Source organism: Pteropus vampyrus, unplaced genomic scaffold (assembly GCF_000151845.1).
Source record: "Pteropus vampyrus isolate Shadow unplaced genomic scaffold, Pvam_2.0 Scaffold444, whole genome shotgun sequence".
Classification (NCBI taxonomy): Eukaryota; Metazoa; Chordata; class Mammalia; order Chiroptera; family Pteropodidae; genus Pteropus; species Pteropus vampyrus.
The window spans coordinates 809,991-819,114 of NW_011889225.1; the positions used below are offsets into that span (position 1 = coordinate 809,991).

The 9,124-nt window shown below is 34.6% G+C and overlaps 1 pseudogene; it reads left to right on the forward strand.

Moving 5' to 3' along the window:
• The first annotated feature begins 6,265 nt into the window (after positions 1 to 6,265).
• LOC111732324 lies at positions 6,266 to 6,381 on the forward strand (annotated as a pseudogene).
• The last annotated feature ends 2,743 nt before the right edge of the window (positions 6,382 to 9,124 follow it).

Consider the following 9,124-nt stretch of genomic DNA (forward strand, 5'->3'; position numbering starts at 1 on the left):
AAAATGGATATTGGTGTTGGAAACTGTCATTCTCCACCATAAATATGTTTAAAACTGCAGAATACTTAGGACTATTAAGGATCTATTCTTGGACATATAAAATAAAATTTAAATAAATTAAATTATAACGAATTTGAAAAATATCTTTTAATGTTGTTAAAAGTTCAATGGTGGCCCTTGGTGGGAGAATCTTGAGGATGGAGTGGAGTGTTTTCAAGGTTCTAGCTTTAGTTTTGGGTGGTAAGTTTGCAAGTGCTTATTTCATTATTAAAAATTACCAATTAACTAAATAATTAGAAGCAGACCATGCATGAGCAAACAATAAATGTGTGTCATGAGCCTTTAAAGAATGAAATAAACAAACAAAAACTCATAGATAGAGAATATTTCCATGGTTGCTAGATGAGAGGGGAGGTGAGGGGTTGGGTGAAAAAGAGGAAGGGATTAAGAAGTACTAATTGGTAGTTCCAAAATAGTCATGGGGGTGTGAAGTATAGCTTAAGGAATATAGTCAGTAATATTGTAATAACTTTGTATGGTATCAGATGGGTCTAGATGTATTGGGGTGATTGTGTCATAAGTTGTATAAATGTCTAATCACCATGTTGTACACCTGAAACTAATATATGACAACTATAATTGAAAAAAATTATTTTAAAAAATGTGTGTCATTAGCCAAGATTTATTATTCTATTTCAAAAAGTGCTATTTTGAATCCTAATTTTTTAATTAAAAAATAAAATGACTCTAAAATGCATATGGAAGAATAAATAGATAGAAAAGCCAAGAGAAAATGAAAAAAGAATAAAGAAAAAAAGTGTACATTGACTGTCAGATTTTTAAAACTCCAAACACATCATTTTAATTAAACATTCGGCTTCTTGGAAGGAGGAAGCAGATCCTAGTCACAGGCACATGCTCTCCTAGATTCATGGGTGTTACTCTGCATATTTTATTGGGAGTAATGAAAAGGGATTCATTGTTCATCCTGCTACATTGAAGAAAGGTGATTATTGCTGTGCTCATTCTCCTACATCTTCCCATGACTCATTCAGAAATTTCAGGGTGCTTTACTATGTTTTCATTATCACCTTCTGCTGCAGAGACTATTGGTTGCCTTAACTCAGTAACTATTCTCTCTCTGCCTTGATCTTATTCAGCACTATCAATGATGCAGAAGTGAACATTTGTAGCCTCTAGGAGATTTTTGTGAAAGACAATTGGAGTACATCCTTTGTTCTTTCTGCCATTTCTCTCTTGCCTCCTAAATGTAGAGGAATGCATTTATGAACATAGTGGTTGGAGACGTTGGTGTATCTCTGGTGTCCTTATGTCTCCATGGAGCCACTGAATCAGGCCCAGGATGTACTCTCTAATTTTCATCTGAGCATAAGCTTGTACTTTTCAGCTTCTATAGTAGGGTGGCTGTTATACACAGTTGAACCCAATCCTAACTAATACACTTTCCTTTTATTGATAATATACCAAGCAATTTTAAGAATCAGAAGGCACAGAAAACTAGCCTCAGAATGGTAGGCAGTATCCACAGTCAGAAGCAGGATCTTAAAGACAGTGGTGAAGAAATTCTTTTTCCTGTGCATTGAAAAAGACAGATTCTCTAAGATATGCATCATTATATTTTACTATTATATTCTTACAAATAGGAAAATTACCTCTTCCTTATCAGTCTCTTCCATCTTGAAAATGTATAAGAGCTCCTTACACTAGCACTACATAGAGAAAATTTTGTATTTAAAAATATAAAATGGATCATTAGTGAATCAAAATTCTTCAGAATTAATTATATGATAGTTAAATTTGCAGTCAAGAAACCACATTTGATGAAATGTAAACTGTTTATGTAATATCCAGTCACAGATAAGTATGCCATTCCTAAATGTCTGTACTTCAGCTATTTAAAAAAATTGTTATATAACACAAAGAATAATATTATCTAATTCTTCTAGATAGACTACTACCCTGAAAGGTAGAAACCTTCATTACACTTGCATCTTGCCTTATCTTTTTGTATTGCCTGTGACTGACCTGATGATAAAATTTCCTAACTTTAAACCAATTGCTCATGCAAGCCACCTGCTTCTGCCATGCTGAGGCTTGCGTTATATGGAGTCTTGGAAATATTGAAGGGAAAGCTAAGAGTCTTTTACTGCTTCCATAATTTAGAGAGACATCAAGACTGTCTTAAACCTTAGTTAAACATTCAGAGAATGATCAGAATAGAAATTATCATAGGTATTTTGTTCCCTCAAGGGTATAAGGATTTAAAATGCTTTTTATTTTTTCCATTTTTTCTTCTCCAACTCCAATACACACACGTTAATGTGATGGGTTAAAACATTTTAACACATGGATGTTCTTAACCTTTCTTTTACTGTTGCCCATTTAAGAGGTATTGACTCTGGCAAGTTTCCTCTTCTCTTTTACCCTCTGAGCACAGTTCTAACTTTCTCAGATTGGTTTTTCTGAGCTTGATAGATTGAGAAGAGTGATAGGAGCAACACAAATATTAGGACAGACTCTGGAATGAAAGAAACTAAGATGAAAAGAGAAGGATCATGTGTAAACTTTGCAGTTTGTGAAATAACAGTAAAAACACTGAGTTATGTTGAGATTACTATTTTGTAGTTGAATTGTGTAATTTGATCTATCACTCTGAGACTTTAGGTCATAGATTTCGATCCTCATAACTCTTAAGAGAAGTACTGCTTGAACTAGACCGATATTTTTCAACTGTTGAAAACCCATGTTCTTTTTGATAAACATAAAAAATTCCTTGACCACTCTACTTCCAAGAATTCTGACATGACTTCCTAAGGCATAGTTAAAGGTCACTGGGTTATCTTTGTTTTGCCACCAGTCAAGGTGATCTTGTCAAGCTTTATTTTCTATAGACTAAATTATAAAGACAATAGAATGCTTTTTCAAATATATAAATATCTTTTAATATATTGAATAATATATGACCCCCTATGCCAAAAAAGTTGGATATTTCCCTTATTATCACCGTTACTTCAAATGGAAAGCACTTACTCCAAATCTGAAGTGAGAGTTTTAGAGATTCTAGCCAACGATTTGACAGTCAAAGACCAAAATGTGATCAATTTGAGAATAAACCTGCATAAATTTAGGAAAGTTGGGGAAGAGAGGTGAAAAGTAAAGACTGGAAGTGAATGGCTGATCATTGAGAAGAGAGTACAGGAAAACTCTCATTGGGTAGGTCTCATTGAGTAAAGTAAGCTTTGTTAAAAATCTATCACCAACCCTAAAGGATCATGGAATTCATGGCAGTTCAGTAGCCCTAGCCTGTGACATGCAGACGAATTCCTCAAAAGGGTCGCAATACGCAACTGTCAGAGTCACTGCTAAGTGGCTTCTTTCCAAGTGTATTTGAATCATATACTTTTTTCCTTGAAAATATAAAAATATTTTTAAAGAATTATTCCATTTTTATACTAGTTAAATAATGCAGTTTTATGATGTTTCTAAAAATTTAAGTGCCACTATAAAAGGCACATTTTAAATTTAAAAATTTAAGATAGAGACAGTCTTAATTTTTTTTTCCATTCTGTGTATTCTCTTGGTAGTTTGGGTCAAAGGATATTTGTTGGGATTCAATGCTACACTCACTGCTGGATATGTGGTGATGAATAAGACCCTCTTCTTGACTTGCAGATATACCTTTAATGTGTGAATTCTATAAGACAGTGAGGAAAGCTGATAGGAAAAGAATTGATTCATTTGCAATATGATGTCAGAGGAGACCTCTAGGGATGCCCTGGGTCCCCAGAAAGACGAACGAGTGGATCCTAGAGCAAATTAAGTCTGAAATATCGCTGTAGGCAAACATGACAAAACTGAAATTGTCCTACTCTGGACACATAATCGGAAGTCAGGGTTCATTGGAAAAGATAATAGTGCTGGGAAAAATAGAAGGCCGCAGAAAAAGAGGAAGACCACATATGAGCTGGACTGACTCCATGAAAAAAGCCATAGGCATGAGCCAAGCAGGGCTATTGAGGACAGGGCATCACTTGTTCACAGAGTCACCAGGAGTCAGAGCTAACTTAATGGTGTATAAAACACACAATTCTCTCTGCAGTTACTTTTTCTATTAAGTAAGCAAAATGCTTATACTTGATCTCACAAATATTCAGTCTCTTAACACTAGGGGGAGCAACACTGCAGAACAAAAGCTGTGAAATTTGAGCTTCACAATCATTATAGGAATATTAAAAATTACAAAATTTGAGAAACAAACAGCTGAGAAGTGGTAGGATATCTAACAATCTGTGAGGGTGAACAACGTCTATAACCAGATAGGCACGCACTTCCTAAGCGAAATTAGATGGTGGAAGTTGGGGATGCTGCTTTGCATAGCTAAAATCTTTTTAAGAGAATTTTTTTCAAGACTAAGACTTTTCAAGTCTATACATTAAATAATATCCTGGAAACTAGGGCAGAATGAAGGACTTCGCTGCCAAGTTTTGCTAATTTGCAGGGATAAGACAAGAATAAGTAGATAAAACAGTTTTGGGCTAATAGCAATACAATTATGACATGGTCTTAATTAATTGGGCCTCTGAAAAAAAAGAACTTTTAGAATGAATGATAATTTTGTAATGCAGGGAACGTATTATGTTATTTCCTGGTATGAACATTTTAAAAAAATTTCAAGAAATTTGGAATCAAAGAGAAAGAATAATGGGGAAAAATATCACAATATTGAGAACAGAAAAATAACATACACTACTAAGTGCCTGTCTTTGTGCTTTACATATGTTGTTGTTTATGGCTTCACTGTGACCCAAATGAAGTAGGTAGGGCCACTTATTTTTCAAATTAGAAAACAGGCTCCATACAAGCCAACTTATACTAATATTTAGTTATTTGATCATCTCACTATAATATATTTATCTAATAGATATGATCAGAAATGATATAAAATATAGTTAACTTTATTTTAAAATTTAATACAAACACTGCAATTATATATTACCTAAGAAAAACATAATTTTTGACATTTGACATTTAGTAGAAAAATGAATCCTTCAAAAGTAAACTGTATGTCTTATTGCCAAAAGAGAAAGCTTGGCTCATATCATTTATGACTTTTAAAAGTGATGGTTTTAATGTTAACTTATTTGAATTTAGTGTATTTATAGGATTTTTTTTTTTTAATCGGAAGTCGCTAATACTCTACAAGTCCTTAAAATTCCTTCTGCCAATGTTTATGTCTCTTTCAGTGATTTCATAACATGAAGGTGTTGATGTGGTTGTGAAGATATGATGTACCAACTCAGATCTTTCCTAGTAATCCCCTGGCATTGCTGACTGGTGCGTAAGACTTACTCATAGCTGAAAACAAAAGTAGTATAAGTTCATCTTTTAACACAAAGAACGTCACCCGCTCCCTACTCTTAAATTATGGGACACTCTATCATTGAATTTACAAAGTGGTGGGTTTCTGTAATCCCTGAGGGGAGAGAAAAGTGGTCACCTTTCTGAGAGTATAGCTCTCGAAACATTTAACTTACCCCAACCCCCAAGTTAGAGGAGACACTAGACTTGCATATTCTGAAATTTGGAGGGTTCTAAAAATTAAGGAATGCCATTGACTTTTCATCTGGAGATTTCTGAAGGCAGGAAGCCTACTGACAAGGAGGCTGACTGAAGCAGGAGGCCAGCAAGGCGTGAGAGTATCATAGTGTGCTTATGAAGAGGAGGTGTGAGGGACCCGTATCCCTGTTCTTAGAAAGTATGGAAGCTAGTGCTCAAGATTCCATGTGAGCGACTCGAAAACTGAACCAGGAACAGGAGCCACTTACACTGTTGTTCAGCAGAATGATACCCAGAAGGTAGAGTGCACCACTGGTGAGGCTCTGTGAGAGATGCACAGTGGCTAACGAAACCCCATATACTATGTACATGAACACCCCTACATCAGTGGAGACAACTGACCCCCCGCCTCATCCCTCTGTAAATACCTGACCTTGACTTTGGCCAGAGCTCTAATGCCAGGGGCCAGAACAAAGGATGACATAGGTGGCAGAAGCCTGTGAGGAGAAACAGGATTGGAGGTAGACAGAGAAAATCAGAGCTGTGAAGAAGGACATCAAGAGATGGTGGCTTAAAGCTAAACATAGAAAGATTAGGGGAGGATATGGTTCCACAGTGCAGCAGTTAGCACATTTGCTTTACATGCAGAAGGTCCTGGGTTTGCGCCCCAGTGGAGCCATGACCCATGATCTATGGCAATGCCACCCTGAACAAGCCCGATGTCTGATCTCGGAAGCTAAGCAGGGTTGGGCCTGGTTAGTACTTGGATGGGAGACCACCTAGGAAGACCAGGTTCTGTAGGCATAAAAAAAAAAAAAAAAAAAAATGATTAGGGGACAAAACTCAGAGGAAGCAATTGAATTCATCAGGAAGGACTGAATCAGCGTGCAGTAAAGGTTCACAACCTATGAGCCAAATTACCACATTTGAATCCTGGCTACTTCATTCACTAGCTACACAACCTAGAGCAATTGTCCCTTCACCAACGATTTTTTGAGAAATTTAAATGGATTAGAACTGTTTCTTGAATATAAGGAACACTCAGTACGTGTTAAATATAATAATGATGGTGATGATGAAAAATTCACTACCTAGACACTGTGGGCTCATAAACTTGACACAGGTTAGCGGAAAATATATTTTAAGTTTATATGTAACTGAGTACCAATGCTTGATATTCACCTATTTCAATGTTTATGTTTATATAAACTATAACATAAAATTGATTATTAATAAAATATCCTTTTACTAATAACATAGCTTATGCAATCATAAAATATATGTTAATTATAAAAAATAATTGTAACTAAAGTGGTTGTTTTATTCAAACAAAATGAAACATTCAATACTTTTTAAATCAAATCACAAAACATGGACTTAAAGTTACCATCTTGTGTTAACACAGTCATTATACGCATTGCTTTTTGTAAGACGAAATGTTAACTCTTTTGCGTGACTCACAGACTTTAGATATAGTGCCTGCCTGCCTGTCTAACCTCTTATTTTTCTGTCACAATATCCATTTTCTAGCCTTCACATGGGGTCTTTTTTCTGCTTTTACACACACACACACACACACACACACACACACACACACACACACACCCCTTTGTTTTAGGCCACTTCTGTTTTTCTCAAATATTATTGTAACCCTTTCCTCCTCTGAGACACCTTCCATGAATTCATTCTTTCAACATTCATTTTTTTATTCATTTATTCATTATCAACATGCATTTAACTATTTCCTGAACACAGTAGTTTCAGGGATCGTTCCATGCTCTTAGAGCACAGTGATGAACAAGAAAAACAGGTGCTTCCTCTTAAAGAGGTGGTACACTAGTAGGAAGAGACAGAATAAATAAGAAAAGAAAAAAATGAATAGCATCACCATTATATCAGTGATCAAGAAAGACCTTCTGAATGATAAAAGATGTCAGCTGCTAGGACATATACTAAGTAGTATCAGAGACTTGTCCTGTTCATTGCTGTATCCCCAGTGTCTAGGACAGTGCCAGGAACATAACTGATCCTCAATAAGCATTTTGTGATGCAAACATGAACACATTGGATACTTCTGGAATGCTGGGTAGAATATTCCTGGCAGAGGAAAGAGCAAGTACAAAGATCTTACAGGAAAAAGGAGCTTTGCATGTTTGAGTATCACAAAGAAAGCCAGCTAGCCAGAGGAAGAGCAGTAGGACATGGGGTCAGACAGAGAGACAGGACTTCATAGATCCTGGTCTGTAGCCATTGAAGGCAGATGGAAACTTGTACATACTTTCATCACAAATTATCAGAATGTTTTATAATTTCATGATCCACCTTATTAGTTTTATTTTTTTCACATTGTCATTGATTTCTTTCATTCTACTTTCTTTGGGTTTACTCTTTTTATTGGCTTTTTAATTTTGATGCTTAGTTTACTCATTTTTACCAATTTTAACTCATTTTACTAATTTATGGATATAATGCTACAAAATTCATCTAAATATTTTTAACTTTATCCCATAAGTTTCAATGTGCAGTGTTTTCATACCAGATAAACTGGTTTTTTTTTTAATCTTAATTTGGATTTCTTCTTTGACAATTTAATTATTAAGGAGTGTTTTTAAATCTCCAAATATGTGGGTTGTAGGTTATCTTGTTTTTAACTTTGTTATGGTAAGAAAATATAGGTCTGTGTAATATAAATTCTGTGGAATTTGTTGAGACTTGCTTTGAAGACTAATATAAGGTCTAATTTTGTAAATGTTTCCTGTGTGCTTCAAAATAATATTTTAAAAAAATTATTAGGTGCAAGTCTCTATATCTGTGCATTATATCAAACATGTTAACTGTTGTTCAAATCACCTATATCTTTAGTAATTTTCTACCTGTTCTATCACTTCTGAAAGAGCAGTTCTAAAGTTTACAGTCATGACTATAAATTGTTAATTTGCCAATGATAATTTGTAATTTACCTTCTCCTTATAATCACATCAGCTTTTGTTTCCCATATTAGCATAATTCATATATATGGTTAGGTACATGTATGAGTTCAGGACTGATATATTTTCCTGATGAATTGTTTTTTTTTTTTATAACAATCCTTTATTATTTTTTAAATTAAATTAAATTAATTTATTTTAAAATAAATATATTTTTATTTCTCGTAGAACAGCTGTGTAAACTGCTAGAGAAACCACAGTCTATGTAATCAGATCATTGGGCATATTCTTGCAGATCAAGTGCTTGGTTATAGTCAGCCAAAGCTTTCTCAATCACACCTATTTCGCTGTGAACTTATCCTCTAAAATTATATAATAGAGCATCATTAGACTTCAAAGACAGAGCTTTGTTCAGGCTTTCCTCAGTTAGTTTGTAATGCTTTAAACAACAGTAGAACTGTGCTCTGTTAAAATACACTGCAGCCCAAAAGTGACAGCTTCAACTACAACTGCAGATTTTTTTTTTTTTTTGCTTCTTCATACTTCTTTAATATTGTACTTGCAATAGCTCAATTTATGGTAGCACATTCATTTTTTGGATCAAACTTTAAAGCCTTTGA